This window comes from Sinohyriopsis cumingii, chromosome 19 (genome assembly GCF_028554795.1).
Source record: "Sinohyriopsis cumingii isolate HCF-2022 chromosome 19, ASM2855479v2, whole genome shotgun sequence".
NCBI lineage: Eukaryota > Metazoa > Mollusca > Bivalvia > Unionida > Unionidae > Sinohyriopsis > Sinohyriopsis cumingii.
Window position 1 is genome coordinate 67,918,644 of NC_142979.1, and position 23,275 is coordinate 67,941,918.

General features: G+C 34.2%; 1 protein-coding gene across 1 annotated transcript in view; it reads left to right on the forward strand.

Moving 5' to 3' along the window:
- The window catches only part of LOC149775885 (uncharacterized), a 39,122-nt gene that overhangs the window by 9,996 nt on the left and 5,851 nt on the right, over positions 1-23,275 (forward strand). The gene's annotated exons all lie outside the window — the stretch shown is intronic.

Below are 23,275 nucleotides of genomic sequence, written 5' to 3' on the forward strand. Positions count from 1 at the left end.
TGGGATTTTTGCTGAAGAATATATCTCGATTCCATTAAATCGTTTAATTTATTAATTCGTTGTTTCGTCTGATGAACTAAAACATAATATAACATTCATCATAGCGATAGATAACTGATATTCCTCTATAAATTATACGGCGCTGCCGTATATATCATATATCTTTTATAATTTGTCCACCATCTTTCTAAATTGCTGTTATTTTTATTTCAATTTAATCCTATTTTGCATTCTGCAGTTCATTAATATACAATTACATACGGTTCTCATTCGTCTGCAAAGATACACGATGAGGAATGCACACAGAAACAAAATTGTCTACAAAGTATGTGTATGTGAAAACAAATCAAGTTTACAACGATAGATCAATATTTAAAATCATTTGAATCCTACAGTTATCTCAGAAACAGCACCATATGCTTTCTCTCATCAAATAGTGTCCGATCAGTTGTACTTTGACAACAAAGAACTTTCAGCTGATTATTTTCATGGAGTGATCAATGAAGCCACGTGCCTTATTGAGCATCTGTAATGTCCTTTAGTAAGACGCCCACACGACCAAGCGTGTATTTGATTCAGACCTTAGCTGTGCGTGCGTCATTGGCTTCCCCTGTCTTTGTAAAAGTCGTATACTGGACCTTTACTATCTTGTCCACAAAGGAAGGAGCGTAGCTGATTCCAAGTAACACAGATTATGGTAAGCTGAATACAAAATCCTCTAAGGTGCATGTATATATATAAGATAAGATACGAGTGGTTGTTACCATGGGTTAATCTGTCGTGACGTGAGTGGAATTGCAGTGCTTGCACCAATTCAAATGGCAGTGATAATATTAATATAAGATCTGTATTATCCCTTTTATTAGCTGCTCCTTCCGTTAAAGCTCGAACCTACACTTCTTTAAGATGCATAAAGACTGTGACAACAGAGAATAAATTTTCTAACCATATAATTTAAAATTGGCAACTGCAAATGCCCGAGCTTGAATTTATAATTTTGACCATTTACAGTGAGACGTTATATTAAGGGGAAATCCTATGTGTCAGTCAACTAATTACAATTTAGGCAAACATAACATAACCCAGACCTTCAATAAAGATAGGGTTCTATAATATAAATAATGAGTATTTTTCTCTCTCTCTCTCTCTCTCTCTCTCTCACACACACACACACACACACACACACACACACATATTGATATAACTGATCATTTTTCAATTTTATTTTGTCGGGTTTTACGGAACTGTAAACACATTAATATATATATTAAGCCGACATAACTGATCATAGCTCCTTTCCCAAAGACACGAAGCGGCATCTGACCCAGTCAGGTATAAAACCGTTAGAATACGAGTCCTACGCTCTGCCAACTAAACTACTTGATATGTCTAAGTGATACGAATATCTGAGTCAGAAAAGAAACAAACGCACAGTCCGAAATTTACCTTTATTAATAAAGTCTGAATCAGTGAACTGTAACGATTAACTTCAGCCCTTCTTATCTTGGCAGCTAAATTTAATTTTTTTTCAAGTTTTGAACTTGAGCTTGAATTTCATGCTCAAAAGGTTTCGATAACACAGGCCTGGAGGGAAAACTATGAGATTCTAACAAGTAACGTTGACTGGTATGGTATTGCAAATTGCGCCAAAGATATCACGGGAAACAATTTCCATGCATTCATTGTGTTACCACCTTATCCAGTTCTTCAGATATCAGATTCAAGACATCCTTTGATCCCTTCCCCTAGCAACAATGATGCAATAATTCATGAATTAAAAGGTTATTTAAGCCAAGATTACTATAAGAAGTCTACCTACCCTGTTTTCATTCTGTGGGTGTTAGAAAAAGAAAACAAATGACATAACGTATACTGATATACAACGTGTATAACCCCGTATACCGTCTAGTTCAATAAAACATGACACATTAATAACCTTCAGTCAATAGAAATAGTGATGCGGAATATAAACGTATTATATATGTCACCTTAAGGTCAAAGCATGATATTTGTATGTATAACGTATTCGGTGGAGTTTTTCCTCAGAATAGGAGTATCATAAGTGTATATTTACAATTTAAATAATAGTACATGACTTTGAGCAATTAAAGACAGTTTCAGCTTCCGTAACGTCGAAGAAATATGCTAATATACTGTATTTTTAATCATAAATGAATAATAAAATTGTGATTTACATTGAAACTGTTGGCCTAATAGTTTTATAATTAAAACAATGTTCGATAATTTTAGTAATTAAAGACTGGTTGAACATCTTTACCTGCGAAGATTGCTGCTAATCTTTTGTATTTTAAAATAAATGTATACTCAAATTGTGATATAATTCAAGCATTGTTACATTTTTAAGTGTGGACGTAAAGAAACAAAGTTAAACAGTTTCATGGTTTTGAAAACGAGGACTAAAATTATGATGCAATTTTATAAGCAAATACCCAGAAGCTACACTGACTGAGGGGTTGGAAGGTACATTACAAGTATTTGGATGCATCTTTTGCTTCGTGCTTATATTAAGGTTAGTCAGTCGTGTATTTGAAAAACAAAATCTAAGCTATGGTCTACTGGTCTATTTGAAATATAGCTGCACAGCTGATCACCAAAGTACGATGCAAATATTTTAAAATATACTTTTATGACTTAATCCTTCCTATAGTAACCGCAAAGAAGATTACACATGTCAAGAAAGAGTTTCTACAACAATAATAATATGCTGCCGTGAGATCACTGCAGAAACGAATGGATAGTCTATGTCACACTGCCACGGCAGTCTCCAATGTCTCCGTTTCGATTTGAAGAATACTACCATTTGACAAGTATCCATAGTTAAGATTAATTCTTCCAAGCAATCCTTAGACATTGAAGTCTCCAAAATCGCTAATAACATTAATGAAGGAATAGTCAGATACATCTTTTACAAGGCAAATTTAATCTAATTTGATCAGTGCAATACACAGTTCTCTAGACCGCGATCTGAACAGTGCAGATCGACAAAGCAGTACTTGACTTTCCCAGAACTGCAACTTGAACTTTGCTGAGAAACAATTACTGCAGTAATATCTTCCCTAGAACCGCAACCTATGCTCTGCAGTTCGACAAATAATTATTGAAGTACATAACTTCCATAGAACAGCGACCTGCTTTTTGCAGATAAACAATTAGAGCAATACATAACTTCAATATACAGACCAGGACTCTGCAGACAAGCAATTGAGCAATATTTAACTGCAAAAGAACCGTGACATTAACTATGCAATGAACCATTATAGCAGTACATACCTTTTGCTAGAACCATGCATTGAACTCTGCAGACAAACAATTAGAACAGTGTATTGCTTTGTTAGATTCACGAAATGAACTCTGTCGATCAACGATTATAGCAGGCAAAGAATATTAGAGTAGTACATAATTTCCCTAGAACCACGACGTGAACACTGCAGATCAACAACAATTAAAGTAGTATATAATTTCACTACAACCTCTACCTGAACTCTACAACTCTACAAACTAAAGCCGTGAATAACTTCGCAGAACCTCATCATGAACGCAACAATAAACAATTCAAGTAGTAAATACCGGTTTCTAAAACCGCGACACGAACTCTGCAGACAAATAGTTAGATGCAAATCTAAAGTCCACAGAACTGCGACCTGAACTCTCCATATTGACAAAAAATCACAGGTGCACATAAGGTCCATAAGACCTAGATCTAACAATCTGCTGATCGACAAACAATTAGAACAGTAATTTCCCTGGGTCCACGACTTGACAACAATAAGATGAGTATAAAACTTTCCTAGAACCACGACAAAACAATTATAATAGTATATAACTTCCCCAAAGTCACGACCTAAACTTGTCAGATCGACAAGCAATTACAGACATACATAACTTCCATACAACCGAGACCTAACAACTTCCCCGAAACCACGGCCTGAACTTGGCAATCGACAAAAAACAGATGGAAAGAATACGCTTCTGAATAGTAATTTCATCTTTCTTGCCCCTCCTGATCTCCAATATCTTCTTATAAATAACTTATGTTTTTATATTCATTTGCCTTCGTATGTATTGTATTTAGTTTAGTTGTTTGCTCAAACCTGTGTGAGTACTGGTACATTACTTCCTGTATTACATGCTCAAACCTGTCTGAGCACTGGCACACCTATCCATCACTTGCAGGAGGAAACCGGTCCGAGTTCCTGTTCATCGCTCCCTCTCCTGCAAGATCAAACCTGTCTGAGTACTGGTACAAGTCTCTCTCAGGCATGCTCAAACTTGTCTGAGTTGTTGTTCATCGCTCCCTCTCCAGCAGGCCCAATCTATCTGAACATACATAAGAAAAGGATTTGTGCTCAACATTACAATGAATATTTACATACAATTTTGAAAGTCTTTCAATGTCATTAAAATTTAATATGTATGTCGATCAACCAATTATGAATTATCGACATTGCCGTGAATCTGGCATATTTTACTTAAAAGCTTTTACAGACTGAGTTCATTTTCCCAAGTATAAAATGTTGCAATTACTGTTTTTGCGACCAATTGGTGCAGATAGTTTTTTGATCTTCTTTTGAAATATCACTAAGTTATGTTTAGATAAATTAAAGTTACGCATTTACTTTATTTCTGTGAGTATCTGAAATACATTATTATTATATTTTGCGGTAAATCCTTAAAATTTATATAATTATATTATCTGTTGTTACACACTAGCATGTACTAATCTCTGAAATACTTTTATTTTGTATTCCACACAATCCTATTTTAAATAGCGGCAGTTCATTGCGATTCTCATGCAAGAAAAAAAAAAACAAATTCAACTCATCTGTATGAATACCGAAAGAAATACCTTAATACAAGAACAAATTTATATGTTTCGTGTTTTTTTTAAAAAAATACTGCCAAATTATAAAGATATGAAGTCAATCGTATACTGTTCTTGGAGTCATTTGCAATCCTAGAATATATCAAAAATCAGGAATATGTGTTCTGCCTTGTGCTAATTGGTGTTTAACGAATTCAACGTCTAAGCGATCCTGTAACGCTTGTCATTTTTCATACTCCAGATTATTTTTTTATCTAGAACTTGGCTGCTAATACGTCACTCGCGCCCGTCACCATCTGTATAACTTGGCTTCATTATCTTATACAAAAATGGAGAACGTGCCTGATTCAGAAAAAAACACCCAGAAAAAACAGAAGAAAAAAAGAACAAACAGACAATTGTTAGATATTGATACATATTTGAATATTTAGATATGCTTTTCTGTTGTCACGAGAGACAACAGAACTTGATGAAAATGGGTTTCAATTGTTAATATGACAGACCAAACAATTAAACGATATTCGATACTATTTTGGAAGGTTTTTACTTCGTTATATTATTTTCTGTGATATAACTGCAAGCCCAACTGTAGTAAAGTGCGTGTGTTTATAAATTTTAGCACAAAGCATAGTATTTGTGCAACTTAATTGCAGATTTAAAAGCAGTTATATACATGGGTATAGGTCTAATTTCTAAATAGACCCTGAGTTATTGATCGAAGATTAAAAGGTCACTGTACGGTGGACTCATTTTTAATAAGTAATTAGAGATTATTATTGGTTTAGACAAAATGCATCTGCCATGATAAGAATTATTCTTATCAAACTCCATCAAATGAAATCATGTCAATGATACCTTCACTTGTTTTCTTTTAACATAGGTAAGAAATATTTATCGTTCCCATTATCAAGAAAATACGTTAACCTTCCTATACACAACCTATCAATTTTTAAATATTGAGAGACTAACTTATATTGGTTTTCTCTTCTAACCAAAGCATTCAAATTATTTCACATGTACTAATAAAATGTTGCTTGCCTCTGTGATATATATATATATATATATATATATATATATATATATATATATATATATATATATATATATATATATATATATATATATATATATATATATATATATATATATATATATATATATATATATATATATATATATATATATATATATATATATATATATATATATATATATATATATATATGTATATGTATATATATATACAGAGTGACATTGGGTGGCGTTCGAATACTAGTGAAACCTGAGTAAAATCTGTTATTCAAGAGTGTATATATTGTTTCAGTGTTTAATCACTTCAGAATGAGGTTTTATTCTCAGCTAACTGATATAAAGAAAATAACTGCAAAGACTGAGCGTATGATAATCCATCATTGTACACTGTTTTTAGTTTTTTAGCTTACTCATTTCTAACAGGAAAATCATGGTGTTAAAACGCAATTGTTTCACTGTGGTCATATCAACTAATACTTTCAGTAAACATATGTGCTTTGATCCTTACTAGATCTGTCGAGGAGTGTTCTGGACAATAAATGTGATTTGCTTTGAAACGTAATGCATAGTATATTCCGCGGTTTGATTCAGTACTAGATTTTGAGTATTATTAAACAATTATGCTCCAATAGAGTTTAGCAGTGATGCAACAAAAGCGATAAACGGTTATGCAACAAAAGCAATAAACATGTATGAAACAGAGGCAATAAACAGTTCTGCAACAAAGGCAATCAACATTTATGTCACAGAAGCATTAAACAGTTTTTCCACAATTATCATTACAGGGTTATTGCTTTTGACTTGAAAGCGTTTCTATACTGAGATTAGTTTTAAATAAATAGGCAGGGGTTGCATGTGGCCGAGCGGTCTAATGTGCTCGCTCTTGCTGATCACTGCCATCTCAACTTTAGCTGCGTGGATTCGAGTCTCGGGATTTGGCCTATGTGGGCACGTGAAAAAGCAAGCCAGTAGCTCCGGTGGGTCGGTGGTTCTTCCAGAGATTTTCCTGGGTTCTTCCTCCATCAGTTATATATTAAGTCTCAAGGTAAAGGGTCAATCCATATCATTATTTTAAACTCCGAATGAAAGCCGAAATGATCGACATAGTGTTTCTTTACTTCACTTAAGTTCTGCGACATGGGGTGTAGTAAGAACCTGTACGCAAAATTATAGAAAATGTGAAAACATATAATCGGCACCTCTAAGGAAACAGGTCATGTTGTGACCGATTCTGCTGATAAGAAAAGCTATAGGATGACAATCATGAAGAGATTCACTTTCTAAGTTTCTATTTTAATGGAATTCACAATTTACAAGACGATGTCAGTTTTTCGGCCTAAACTATTTACATGCTTTGTGTGTTTCATAGAATCGTAAATAATATTATATAAGTATTCTGAATGATTGACAAATATATCGTGATAAATATTAAACTTGATTCTTAACAAAGAGCATGGATTCTCTGTTATCAAAATGGCCAGGTAGCGTCAAGCTAACAATTTTGGTTAAAGGAAAACTTCGTTATATTAAGAGAAGCGGGTTTATTTTTTCAACCCTTTAATATCATCCTAAATGTCAAGGACATACATACACACACGCACGCACGCACACACACACACGCACAAAAACACACACGCATACACACATACATACATACATACACACACACACGCATACATACATACATACATACATACATACATACATACATGCATACATACATGTATCGACATTTTGAAAGTGTATTTCTTTTCCTTTTTATTAAGCCTTTGCAGACTTATACATAGAGAAAGGGTTTCCTCTTTCATGGAGCTCAAAAAAGGCTACTACAGTTTTCTTGAATAATACACAGTGTATTTGTTACCATATTGATAAAGTTCCACATAATGATCGATCTTATTAAAAAAATTCGAGTAAAATTGGTGACTTTCATATGTCTCATTGATGATTATTGCTAACATTTACTTTTATTTCAACGAGAAACGACATTAATGATGTGTTTATGATAGTGTGTGATTACTAGTGTTGTCCTAATATTTTTCAGAACCGTGGTTTGAATTTGCGATGTGGAAAATCAGAAATTATTACATTCCGCGGTCTTAAAAAGATAGAATAATTTTTTAGATTATCGGATAGACAGATTAATAATAAAAAGCTAACCTGATCAATTTACAAAGTATAATAATTTGTCAGAGAAATGAATAATTGACTTTAACAGCCAATAATTATAGTGTGTATCATTGTCTTTAATTAGAAATCTGCAAGGTATGTTTGTTCCACACATGAAGGACAACTAATGGTAATGACAATAAAACAGAGCTTCTAATCAACGTGCAGTATCAGTTATGTTTGTGATTGGATCGAATGAAGCCTCAGTAAATACCGATTCGATGAATTACTCCAATAGAGGAGGTGGGCATATATTTATTGACTGACTTCGTACTGTTTGAATCTTCTTGTTTTGGCCTCGATAAAAGCTTACTTTCACTAATCCGTCTAGATTCCTTTGATATTCTATTTTCTATTTCCAGGAAACCAACAATTGGAACATACATGATACAAAGAATTTTAATATAAAATTTTGTAAAGTTGTTTTTTCAAAAACATCTGTTCCCATCCCTTCTTAACAAAATTAAATCATTTGTTTAATCAGACGGGATGCTTTCCTTTACAACTATCGATCTCTATTAAATGAATTGGAAAAGTAATCTGTCTATCGATGTTGAAGAATCTTTTCTTTTATTCCATGCCTACCCTTATTACAATACAACAGATGTAGGACAATCCTCTTGGGGCCCTTAAAATTACCTTGCTACATCATGTATTGATGTAAATGGTATCACGGTACCAATTGTTTTTCCATATACCTCAATGCTAATGTTTTGTAAAATAAATATACTTCCTATCTCACCTCAGCATGCATGTCACAACTGGCACAGAGAACAATGCTAGATTGTCAATTTGACAAGGACAAAACCAGATACTCCATTACATTTAGGAGAGATAACTCCGCTGGAACTGGACAGGGATAAGAGTTATCTAGTCACAATACAGTTACAGCCATGTGTACCACATTTTTAAAAAAAATCATAAAAAATACAAAATATGATCTAGATATGAATTAACATAATCTCACATGTTGCCAAGAGGTACAACTTCTTTTAAGCCTAAGAGACAGTACAGCTCTTACATAATGCACCAATCACAGCTAGTGTTGTTCTTTATTTCTGAATGCAATGTTCTCTACACCTTAAGCTCCACCCACCTGAACTTGCGCAATTGGTACCGTTATACCAAATATACCGCTTTGTCGGATTTAGATTACTGCTTATAACTGTAAATCATGTTTGTCGTGTTTGTACTTATATTGTTTTGCTATTATTTTATATATAGACTTAGTCACTTCAGCCAATTCTGTGTAAAAGAATTACTTAAATAAGTTCTTTATTTCAATAGTTGCTTAGTATATACTGTATAACATACAAGCCGATAAATTCTTCACATAATGTTACGTAAAATTATCATTAGAAACAAAAGTTTTCCTGCAATAGATTCCATGTTAGAGGAATTGTAGGCGATGATGAAAGGAATGTAAGAAAAGTTATCAACGAGGCTATTTGTATACGGAAACAGACATGTTACATTCATTTTAATCATTCAGTCTCTTAAATTACCTATTTAGATGTAACTCTCAATAACTCAATCAAACCTACTTACTCCAGCAATATTTGCGCGGCAGCGTTCGATTGTTTTAGTGGATGTAACTTTGGCATAATGGCATAGTTTTTGTTTATTATTATTAATATTATTATTATTATCAGTTCAATGGTGGCTGAATCAGTGCATCGAGAACGACCTTGGTCGCATAAAATATCTCTCAAAATTTAAATATTTAATTGATGGACGCCCAACTTACTTGCTGATACAGTTGAAAAGCCAGTTCAAATGCAATCTCATTATGGCAGTATTCCAGTTGTTGTTGAATCTTTCATTTTCTTTTCTGGTGCAAGTCTCGTTAACAGCTTTCAAGCTGTTACACACACACACACACACACACACACAGACAGACATACAGACACACACACACACACGAGATCAATTTCAATATTCAGTCCTGTTATAGGAACGGGATATTAAAACTCCATATGTATTTGTAGTACTTGACTGAACGTATTTCTTGTAATGACCTTTCATAGATACTTTACATTGTTTATATAATTCCAAAGTTTTCGGAAAATTTCCATTAAATACCAAATTTTACAGCATGGTGTTATAAAACTCAATTAACTCAAGGACAAAAATAAACCGAGCTATAATTTATCAATGTTCAGCTACTGTCCTGCCTGCCTTGGGTGCTCCGTGCAAATTCATCATTTAATTCTGTGCAAGCTTCTGTCAAATCACGGTATAGGAAAAATTAAGAGGAAACAGCAGAAACACGTCATGCACTACAAGGGAAGCATTGCCTCCAGGACAATGTGCAAGCAGACAAATAAAGTTTACGTGTACGGAATTTTTTCCAACAAAACTGATTGTTCAAATTATCGAATGATACCACAGAACGCGAAAGGGACCTTATCTGATAACACAAACGAAAATTTGCCAAGATAATCAGATAATAGCTGAATGGAATGCAGCTTAAGGAGTGCCAGTGTGACATGGACAAAAGTTTCTGAAAAAGTGGAGCAGTGTTGAATCTTTCCACTGTCACGCATTAGTTGCACCCTTTACCAATAGGTCTTTCCAACATTTTAGGGAACAGGGAGGAAAACAAAATATTGGGAAAGTGTTCTGATAGCTAGGTTTGAGTTTTGTGAACAATGACTCAAACATAAACTTTAATCAAGTTTTAATGAGTCTCTTTAACATAAGTTTTATTTTTGTTGTAAGTATTCCTCGTTGAACACTCTGGTTAATTTATAAAATGTAAGACAGATGCAATCTAAATTGTCTTATTTTATGCAAAACATTTGGATTGTGATTAAAGGGTATGTTTAGTCGTCACTAAACTGACCAGAATAAGCAGTCCTTCTTATTTACGTGAGGAGATATAGACAGGTGTTTGCCTTATGCAAGTGGTCTTCATAACCGATTTGACACATGGCTGTAATGCAAACAAAATACAAACATGATATTTTCATAATCTATTCCGGAGAACATCATGCATTGTACTTGAAGTTCAGCAATTTCCGGTGGTACATCGCTCATCCAATTAATTTATGTCAAGGGGAGTAATAAGTTGTGAAAGACCTAAGTGCAATTTCTTGTCAAAGTGTCATTCTGTGAAGATCAAGACACTGCAAGTTTTCGGTAGTCTTATTCGATGAGCCAGTAATCTTGGAGATATTATGAATTCATCTTATTCTGGTGTCACAATCCTCCTTCAGCAGTCAAAACAAATGACTATGTCGGGGATTTTTTAAAAAGAAAGTTGTTTCAAAGTAACCAACCCGTCTCTACAGATAAAATCAGAAGGGGACCTCAACACACACACACACACACAGATAAATATATTTGATTTAATTTATATTTCATTTCATTTGTGTTTGATTTGAATTGATTGTTAGTGGGTTTTGGAATCTTTTTATTTTCTTTACATGTCAATGTAATGTAATTTTGTTTACTAGGAATTTGATATTTTCCAAAAAAAAAATTGTTTGACCTGAATCTCTCCATAAATACCTAATAATAGAAAAACTGTTTCTATTTTTAACATAGTTCCTGGCCTTGATTGAGGGTCAAGTAAACAAGTTATTCTCGAAGTAAAATGATTGGGTCTCATCAAGGACATACAATGGCTACGTGCTTTTTATATGTAAACATGATCACGCGATCCTCTTATTCGTAATCAGTCATTTCCAAAATTGCGAAATACTTAGTATTAATAGTGATGTTTAGAGAGAGAGATCTCAGAGTTTTGGGGCTTTTAAACACTTGATGTCAAGTTGAGGTTTTTTTGTTTTTTTTTTGTTGTGACTAGCTTTGAGTGTTTGAGTTGTATTTTAATTTTTCGGATTCTAAAAGATAAATTAGTTTCTCTGGAAATATTTTGTGCTATTACATAATTCTTGAACAAAGACATTTCTTACAAATACAACACAAGTTACAGCGTGTGTCATCGCCTTCCATCTTGGATTCTTCGTCGGGAATAGAACTTGAAATCATTAGAACATTTCATTATTAGAACTTGTAAAATTGTATTCGTGGAGTATTCTTGGATTGGATTCTGGAAACCGTTAGTTAATTTTTTAAATATTTTTTACAGTATTTTTCCAGGGAAATAAATTATTTGTTATATTTTTGAAAGCTTGTTGTTTTCACTCTTCCTTGTGTTACTGTTTATTCGAGCCTAAACACGTAACATAAGAATATATATATATATATATATATATATATATATATATATATATATATATATATATATATATATATATATATATATATATATATATATATATATATATATATATATATATATATATATATATATATATATATATATATATATATATATATATATATATATATATATATATGGGAATACTTTCTTTATGAAACTAATTGCATGTACCTTTTTCTTTACTTGGGGCATGATATATTGATAGATATTTTTCCCCGGACACGTCAATATACATGCTAGCACCGGGATCTTGCTAACATTCCGAGTTCATGACATCCTCAATTTCGAAATGTGCACAGAATGTTTTCATTCGGGATTTAAAACTTTTCCTCTGTCTTCATTTTGCAAGAAATTGAATTAAAAGTATGCTTGTATTGACTTAACATTATGTTAAACAGCAATCTAACACCATCTGTTCGCAGTTGTTATTAGCTGAATGTACATTATATGTACAATCTGGAATACATTATGTCTGCATAGTACGTCTGGGCATAGACAACACGGCAATGGCCATCAGATACGTTTATCAAAACATCCAGCACGAACCTCCCCCATGTAAGGCAAACCAAAAGTTGTCAATTACGATACATCTTCAAAATCACCATGGTTTAAATGGTAGGTCACCATAAAAAAAAAAATCATTCGAAATTTGTAATCAAACTTCGTCGCATTGGTCTCAGAGTGAAAGTTAATTGCCTTTAATGATAGCAATTCAGGAGATTGCGACACTGACACGTTACACAAATAAACATCATGGACATGTTTTATGGAATATACAACCAAACATTTGTCATTTTGGGCTAATATCATGGATTAGGAAACGTACTTTCATTTAAGCATACTTGGAGTATCAAAAGACGTAGAATCCCTTTAAATGTACAAAAGATGAACATTCGAGATCTACGACTTCGTAATACCGAAATTGCACCGCATTAAATGCAGCAAATACACGATAAGAACAAAAATATGTTAAGCCTCAACATTTGGGGGAACCTTTGTTTGCTATTTTGATCGGTTTTGTTTACAACACAGTACAGTAGATATCCAGACAAGATACAATAATGTTTTTTTGTCTATTTATCTATATTTTGTCTATTTTGTTTCTATGAGTAATCATCATTACTCTATTTTCCGGATTCACACGGTCAAAACCAGTAAAGTTCTTACAGTCAGCCCAAACGCCACATGTTTTAGTGCAGAGGTCGGCATTGTTTTTCCATTGCGTTCCACTTTTCAACACTAAAACTGTGAAATTTCTTCTTGTTGCCACTATTTCCTTACAAATCTAATTTTTTTTATGTGAACGTCAGAGGTAAAACAAAAACCTTTCTCTGTCTGATTTTAATTATGTCGCTGGAGTCAAACACATTATAATGTCATCTCTGAATTATTTCATTCTAGTGCAAATAAAAAAAAATTGGACTGCACATAACCTTATCCTGATTGTCGACGGGGAACATAGGCTGTTTGTGCGGTCGAAGTACCAGTGTAGTAACTTACTCCAGTTTCTGTTTTGGTTTGAAATAGAATAGGAAGGCTTGGATAGCGACATTAGCCCATTTTACTTCCTTTAATTCCTCTGTACCGAATTTGGATACTATTCACACTCCACACGTTTTATAAGCTCCATTTTTCACTTAAATAAACCACCTTACTTAAAAAATCGCTATCACAACACTGCAGAATACTTTGACATATTTAAGGCATGAATGGTATCACCCCCTCCCCCCCATTCATAACATCCCTTCTGAATACACGTAATTTCGATACATAAATGGTTGGATGTACGTTATAATTTACCAACTTGTAATTGTACTGTATTGTGAAACCGGCAATTAATCATTTTTATATTAGAAAGATCGATAACTATTGATTAAGACTTTAAAATTGCTATAACAGTCATTAATACAATTACAGATCATTAAAAAAACACAATTACTTTCCCTAGCATAAAAATCCCGAACAAAATGGCCAACACTTTGTCGTGTTGGGAAAATTGGCCATCTATAGAAAAATATTAAATATGAAATTCAATTGATGCTGTATTAATTATCTTGAGCTATTTCATAAAAAATATTAGTCTTTGTCTTTTATTATTTATTTATGATCATACTTATCACGTAATCTGTGCACAGACACTCCAAGCTTTGAATGAGGTTATTCAAACAACTAGTGTACTTCTAAATCTTTTCTTTTAATAAGGAAACAAACCCCAATAACATAGATTGTCTTGGATGCAATGACTTTAAGATGGATTGTTTCATGTTAAAATGTATTATTAAGACACTCTGTGATTTGACATTTTCGGATAAATCAACATCAAATTATTATTTTTCTAATCAATATCTGCCATTCGCAGGGAGTAAATTCCTCTTATTTATTTTAATGTTTGGTATGCATTTCAAAAATTTGAGAAAGCTAGTTCTCATATTGACACCCAGAAATAAAAAATGGCTGAAAGAGGAATATTCTTTCTGCTGTCAAACTTAAGTCATATCAGATTGGGAGATTAATTTCGAATGACACATTTTGGGAGAAGAGAAATTAGTATTGAAATTGACCTGGACTGAAGCCAAGAAGATCCGCATGTGTCTCATGAGATTCATTATATTAGGCACAGTCTATACGTAAGAGTCTAAACTGAAACACTCTTTTCACATTCTGTTGATATAAGCATTCTGAAGTAAGGAAGACTAGTGGGATGATTCAAGATCAATCAATCAGATTGCATGACCCTTCTCTGTGGCCAGGGATGATGTTGTATAAGCTATTATGAGTGGTTAAATTGTGGATTTTTTCAAAGGAATAAAACTAGATCTTAAAACAGACTTAACCCGATGCCAAAAAGATCCGAATGATCTTCGTATGAGACGTGTAACTACATTACCTAAAAGGGCACAGAATGTTCATGACGTAACAAATTATATTGGGAAACTGCATTCACGCTTGTTTGCTGCTAGCGTAAAAAACTGTAACAGGAAACACGTGTAGGCACCCACTCCGATTTGTTTCAGGATTATCGCGATCTGCTCAAAAGCGATGTATGTTTAAAATGGTAGCCTCTCCGTAGCTGTTTTGATATTTGGGTGTTAGTGGAAACCGATTGATTTTGGCGGCCAGAAATTGGTGCTGATATCAATCTAGGCCAATGTTTATACGATCGTTTGAAATTTCATATTAGGACAGGCCGATCTATAAATCACGTAAAAGAATATTGGCAGACACTACGAGTTTGTAATTTTCGTTGCTGGCATAGGAATGATAAATGACGACACAGAGTTGGAGCCAATTCAATTCCATTACACTGAGTCGGAAATTATAGTTAAATTATTAAATCCACAAGGGAGAAAATTGTAACCTGGGTTCGTAATCCCGTGAACGAATAGACATAAAAGGAGTAAACAACTAATATCATAGGTAAAGCTGCTATGGAATATGATGTTAATTTTGATGTCCGGTAAAGTTTAATTGGGAGTAAGACAAAATCTGAAGCTCTTAAGCATGCTTACAAATAATATAACACGGAATATTGTGCATGTAGAACTATATGAATGGAGATAATATTTGCAATTTTTATATGCTCATTTTTTTTCTCCGTTAACTTTACATTGTCAGAATCGTTCAGTATTTTAAGATATTTCACACCTTCATATTGCATTCACGTGCATAAAGAAACTACTTTCTATTGTAAACAAACAATGGACGCAGACGCCAGCACTTTTGATTTGTAAACAAATCATGTACACTCGCGTAGTGGGCGCTTTACGTTTTTGTTGATGAAATTTGTTTCTGAATGAACTAAAAGCAGATGTTTCGTGGACTGCCACATCCCAGCTGCTTTGGCACATTCCGCGTTAGCTTTTCTGATACATTTTTTTCGGATTTAGGCTAGCTGTACAGTAGACGCCAGACAGGGTCCTTACAAATAACATGCAAATTACAAGGCATAAACTTTTCTTCCTTAGCTGGTAATAAGAATGGCAAAAAATATATTTACAGTATTACATCCTGGATTTCCTCAAAATGTACTTTCTTAGTACTGCAAATCCGAATTACATGAGCCATGTCATGAGTTTTCAAGCTTGATTACACATTTCGAAATTGTACTCTAATTTCGACTATATTCCAAGTGCAATTACACCCTCCTTAATGCACTCAAAATGAAATAAACATTAAATTCAATAGCGTCTTTTAGATAATTGCAATTGAAAGACTTCATATTTTCCCCACATTATGATTTCAAATAGTCAATGACAGAACAAATACACTTGCAGATGTCAACACGCTTCTCCCGCGCTGCTTCAATCCGATGTATTTAATATACAGTTTGCACAGATGAATCCAGTCCATAATCACGAAATTTCGTTGAATCGACAAAAATACCAAAATCTGTTCATTCCAGATTTCAAATGGAAAACTTGTTGCAATGCGCATTCATTCACAATATGACTCCAAATTTGAATGTTAAGTAGACAAAAACGCCATTTTCTTTCGAAACTTATGTCTAGCTCGTGACAAGTTCAAATTTTTCTGGGCGGAATTATGTGCGATTAATAGTGATGGTGTTGTGTAATGATGAAATCTGCGCTTGTGTATTTAGTTTGGAATACGGCATACATTCATTTACTTTGTTTCTTGTAGTGTATTTTGTTTATATAATTAAGCCTTAGGTAGAATAAGAAAATGAGTATATAATAAAAAGGTTACTGCATTTGTATAGGAAAATATGAACTCGTTTTGTCGGATGGATATACTGCACTTCCAAGGTCGTGCAGTATTACATCCGAAAAACTCGTTCTCATTTTTCCATACAAATGCAGTAACCTACACACACACACACACACACACACACCGCTCAGGTGGCCTAGTGGTTAGAGCGTCCGCAGGAAGTCACGGGTTCGAACCCCGGTCGAGTCATACCAAAAATGTATAAAAATTGTACTAACAGCTGCCTCGATAGGAGCTCGACATTAAGAGCTTAGTGTTAGGACTGGTCAGCCTGGTGTCAGGATAATGTGTTTGGGTGGGACATCATTCTACATGTCTGCGACATGATGCCACAGTGCTAGACATCACTATAAACTGCCACACTGCAGACATCATAGCAATGAAAATTGTTAAAGCTAAGTTAAAAATCGAAATTGCACACACACACACACACACACACACACATGACACCGTAAAGTGGATTCTACATGAGGATCCTTGATTCTATGGAGTGAAAGTTTGTATTGGAAAAGAATAGTAACATTCAAGTTAGGGAATTTTTCATTCGTACCCTTTTGAGATTGGAAACCGGGTCTACTTGTTATGGCAACAATCGCCTTGCCTGCATGCTCAGCCCCCTATACCCTCCTCGACCATACGCACGTCCCAAAACATGATGGAACATAGCCGCTGGAATAAGCATTCGAACGTAGCAAACACACCCACATGCGACTGGGATAGTTGCCTCCACATTCGTGCAAAAGAAGTCTATATTTTGGAATGGGTAATGTGTTATAAAATATAAACTAAATAGAGATAAGTCTCGAACAAACATTGGGGGGAAGTTACAGACAGTTGATTACAACTGCTGATTCAACACTTCAGGAATGGTATTAGTCCACAGTTTGTCCGTTGAACCTTTGATTAAAGAGGTGGCATCTTTGATGTATTGACTCTAGCTTCCCACTTTTAAATATATATGCTTTGGGTTTGTTTTGTTTTATTTCACTCAAGGAATTGTTAGCTAAGTACAATATTATGTTAAGAAGGATTTTTAACATTTAATTGAATCATTATTCGGATGTTTCAGATTCTACCTCTAGCCTATTAAATTGTGAATCTATACGGTTATTGCTTTCATCAAACAATTATCTCATGTAGATGAATCAGTTAGAGTGTTGGCAAGAAGAATGGTCGCCAAAATCAATCGGTTTACATTAACAACCCATTTCAGTCGATTCTGACTGGAATTAAAATCCGAAAATGACGACGCGGAATTCAGCGGGACATATATTTTATAACAGCGACTACTATTTCTTAAAGTAATATAATCAAAACAGTATTTCAAAAACAATTACTATTCTAAATTACTAAGATATATATTGGATTTAAATTGAATACTTTCAGCAAATCTATTTTTCGTAACGATGTAATTTAGAATTGTTATTGTCTGATGCTAAATCCTCGTAAAGAATACCAGAAGATTCTTCATATTTTAAAAAAAAAAGTGTTTCACGTGGCCAATAAGTTCACAAATCAGTTTTTGTAAACATACATCAATACTTAAAGAAAACAGTGGATATGAACTCCCTCCTCTGCATCTCTGAATACACTGTAGTACAAAAAAACTCCCTCCTCTGCATCCCTGAATACACTGCAATACACAAACAAAACACGTCACCTGTACATGACACCTGACTCGCATCGTTTCGTGTTTGGTGCTAGATATGAAGCCATCATGGTTTTAAAATTAAAACACAGTCAAGACTTAGAACTATGTCGAAAACAAAGCTATTCGTTGAGATACATAAATAGTGGATACATTTGGTAAAATATTAAAGTCGGAAGCTGGGCCTTTTCTTAATCGAAAGTGCACGGAACATGCCATAGTTGATTTTTGTATTTGCTGGTTCTAACTACATTTTTAACACATTAATGGCTAGATCATATCGATGAAATAAGAGTTAAGTATTTTTACCAGGAACACGCTGAAGCAGTCAAGCCGTGCTGGCGTTGCTGTGTATTGTTATTCTTCATTTCGTTCCTAATTTGCAATGTAGTTAACTGTTATGGTACAAAGTTATTAGCAATTCCTTTAGTGTTCCTTGTGTTGACCTTGGACTTCTAATTTATCGATGCGTATAGTCTGTTATCATGCGTAACCTTAATCAGATCATTATGCTTTTTTTAGCAAAAGACATAGCCTTGTTAGGAATTCTCTCTCTTTATAGAATGCTGCTTACACATGATGCTAATAAAGCTATTTATGGCAATTAACTGTTCTTTGGTACGATCTTTGATTCTATTTTTATACTAGTAGTTAATTCCTAGCTATTATTGGCACTTACAAATTATACTTACTTGACTAAAACGATTTGCTCAATAAAACGTTACCTTGATCAAGCTGTGCTATATTAGGGTTGTCAGGACAGGGAGGTGATTTATTATCTAATTTTCTGATTTTCCTTTTATTTATCCACGTGCATATTTAAACACTGAATTTTACAGCTAAAAGTTGATTTTCGATCAGAAATTGAAACTTTCTGTGGGAGAATAGCACAAGTTGGAAAACGATTAGAATCGCGTGCCAACCGTCTAATTTGATGCAGCAAAATATGATGAATTAGACTATGTCAGAATAATGAAATATTGATTTGCTTTGGTAAGGAGCATCAGTAGTTTGATTTCCTAGACAGGATAATATTCCAGGCATGCCATTGTTCGATATATGCTGTGTAAAACTGTTCTCATACATACATGCATACATACATACATACATAAAGAGATACATAGTAACAGCAGCAGACTAACAGCTTATATACACTTAGAGGTTTATAGCAACTGTAGTTAAGTCATCCGAAACACCTTGCGTCTTTATGTGTGCAGATAGGAAAGTCTCAAAGATATAATAGCTCCCCAAAACTCATGCAACCACCATGTAAAGGTACAGCGAGTAGAAGAAATGACTTCCAACATTTCAACTGCATGTATTTAAATTAAGTACCAGACATACAAACAATTCTAAAATACGTGCAGTGGACAAGGGGCGCCAGCCACATTTATTTGAGGTACTATGTAACTTTCGAATTCGATGTAGGATAAGGAATAATTGCGCGTTAGTGTTTTCTCAAATGTGGCGAACACAAATGATGGTGACTAATATTTCACAAAATGAAGAGACAAACAGAGAGAAGAAGTGATCATAAAATAATTTTAATCGCATGCCCCATAGCCTATAAAGAATGCTGTCCTCCCAAAAATTTTTAGCCTACTTGGAATAAAAGGTATCCAGCTCCTACAATGTTTAGCTTTCAGTAGTTAACCGTATGAAGAAATAAAAAACAACTAATATGCTTCATGCAACTTTAATGCACATATACTATAACGAGCACAGAGAGAGAGAGAGAGAGAGAGAGATTCCAAGTGTATGTGAAAATCAGCAGAGAGTAGTTATCTCTCGTAGCGGTTTTCTCGTCATCATATCAAGATATTTCATGCATATTTAATTTTACAGTTCGACGTGCATCCTAAAACTGTTTAATCGGTGGGTGAATTTTTTGAATTTGTGTCCAATTAACAAAATCTAGCTGAAAGATTTTATGCTTTAATTCGAAAACCTTGCTTTAATTTTTCCAACTTTTTTTTTTTGTTGCTGAAAACTTTGTGAAATCAATTATATTCGATGCATTCTTTAGTTATACTAGGAAAAAAGTTCATTTTCATTTCCTGGAGATAAGCTATTTTATATTGTATCATGAGATTAACTCAGACGACGAACTACATGATTCCTTACCTTGAATTACCACAAAGAACATTCCAAGCTGTAAATTTCAGCTGTATCACCATTTATGATCGTCGACCATACCCTCCGGAGACTGAAGCGTGAAGGCATATCTTCGAAACGTGAACTAATTAATTTAATTTAACGGTTCTAAAAGAGAGCCCTTAGTTGATCGTGATTGATGTCGCGCTTGTACAATCATCATATGTTCGTTTGCCAGAATATATGACCTGTTCGCCCTATTATAAAAGCAGTATCACGAGAGAATAGGAAAGCAGGGACAATCAAATTCAGTCCTGTCTTAGTGGAATAAACGTCTCATCTAAAACCACCATTCTCACGGTATCGAATCTTTTTTGTCAAATAATACTTTCGCAGTCTTTGCACGGCGAATTTGGTTCTTTCCTACTCTTCACGTTTCACACTTAATTGACAAACATTGAGGGAACTATACGTACAGCAAGATCTCTTGGAAGATAAACTATGGACGATTTTGTGGTCACAATCAGTAAGAAAAAAGTGAGATAGAAAGTAGTCCTTGTGCATTATTGCGCATGTTACCGCGAAATAACGTATTGAGGATTAAATTACAACTATTTCAAGAATGACAAGAATTAGGTTTCGAAGGAATTTGAATTTATTTAGTATCAGCTCTACTTTAGAACAACTTAAAGCTGAAATTTTAGATAGAGACCTCATCTAATATTTTTTTGCGATTTAATATTTTTGTTTCATAAATGTTAACGCTGCGGGACAACTATGGTTGAAATGGAGATATTTTGCCGTTGATTTCGTATATTTTTTATAAAAAATTTCAATGTTGCAAATTGTCAGAATTGTTCATACGAATTGAGGATATATATGAATTATAGTATTTCCAGAGAGAGAGAGAGAGAGGGATGACACAAACTGAACTTTTCTCACGTAGGAGACGACCTCTGTCCCATAAAGATCAGAATATTTGAATATTCTAGGCAGTCTGGCACCAGGCTATATTACTGTGTATTTGATGTGCTGATAAAACGAACATGATTGTAAGTCCCTATGTGTTGACTGTGCTGTTCGATTTTACCTCTGTTTGACAACTTTGAATGTTTTTGCTATATTAATTGCATCATTAGATCCCCTCGCGAGACCAATTGGAGAATCGCAATTGGATCCAAAAACACACGGTAGTCACTTAAAGGACGTTCTTTAGTGAGAGAAAATAGTGGTACATACAGAATATCAGTATAAGCATAATATACAAAACAACAAAATGGCAGCATGCGATTAGTTAATGATCCAGCAACATGCTGAACGAACTTGTTGAACTGAATTTATCACACAAACGTCTCCTTCAGGCGGTCTGGGTGTCAACATTACAACTGCATTGATGGGTATAGCATTCAATCATACTAGAAAAAAAAAATGTTGTTCCCTTATGTGTTGTTTGAACGATGTACTTTTTGTTCAATGGTGGCGGTTCAGCTGAAAACTTGCGTGACAAAAAGAATAAAGCGAGTATTTCAGAAATTCCAGTCCACAGCGGCGTCGCTAGGGTTGGTGTCACCCAGTGCGGTAAACTCATGGTGTCACCCCTCCAGACTTCCACCATGGATTTCTTCTTCTTAAAATAAGTCCACAGTATAAAAATGACAAGAACAAAAACAAATTAATCGAAGGTCAGAAGGTAAAAGTATTTAAGAACTTTAACAACGTTAAGTTATAGCTATTTTTACATTAAACTTACTTTATTTAAAATTTTCCTTTCCTGGTCTTCAAAGCTGCAAACCTGTCAATCACTTCATCAAAATCAATATCCTTCACCGTATCACTTTCAATTGATATGGTGGATCGTAAATAGTTCCTTATAAGCTTTAGTTTTGAAAAGCTTCGCTCACATGAAGCCACAGACACACAGATCGTGAGAAATAATTGAAGGCTTAGCGAGAGTATTGGAAATAAGCACCAGACGCTCTGCAGACTGCATGGTGGCACCCTGTGCCTGCTAGTCATGTATTTAACTATGATCGGTTATCCGCTTATGAAATCCGACTAGACCGAGCAGTGTGTGCTCTGTAAAATTTGAAATTTTTCATTTTGGTGTCACCCCTCTGAGATGGTGTCACCCGGTGCGGTCCGCACCCCCCGCACCCCCCTAGCGACGCCACTGCCAGTCCACACGAGAAAATAAAATTTCAACACAAAATTTTACATGTATTTTCTCTATTTGTACTCTTAGGCTATTACAATTATGTGATGTGTAGCAATATTTACACATAATATCGAGACATTTAAACTTTTTGTACAATAGTCAATGGGTTTATAAAGAACTGTGTTCCCAACGATGTAACAAGAGATAATCCGATTCACGTGTGCCTTATGTAACATCTTTTATACGAGGTCAGACATTATATTAGATAGTTCTAATGACTTCGCTACAAGTAACCTATTTTCCTAGAACAGTATATACAATTGGTTTCAAGCAAATCTGATGATCTCAGAGTAAATCTTTCTCTGCGGACGTCCT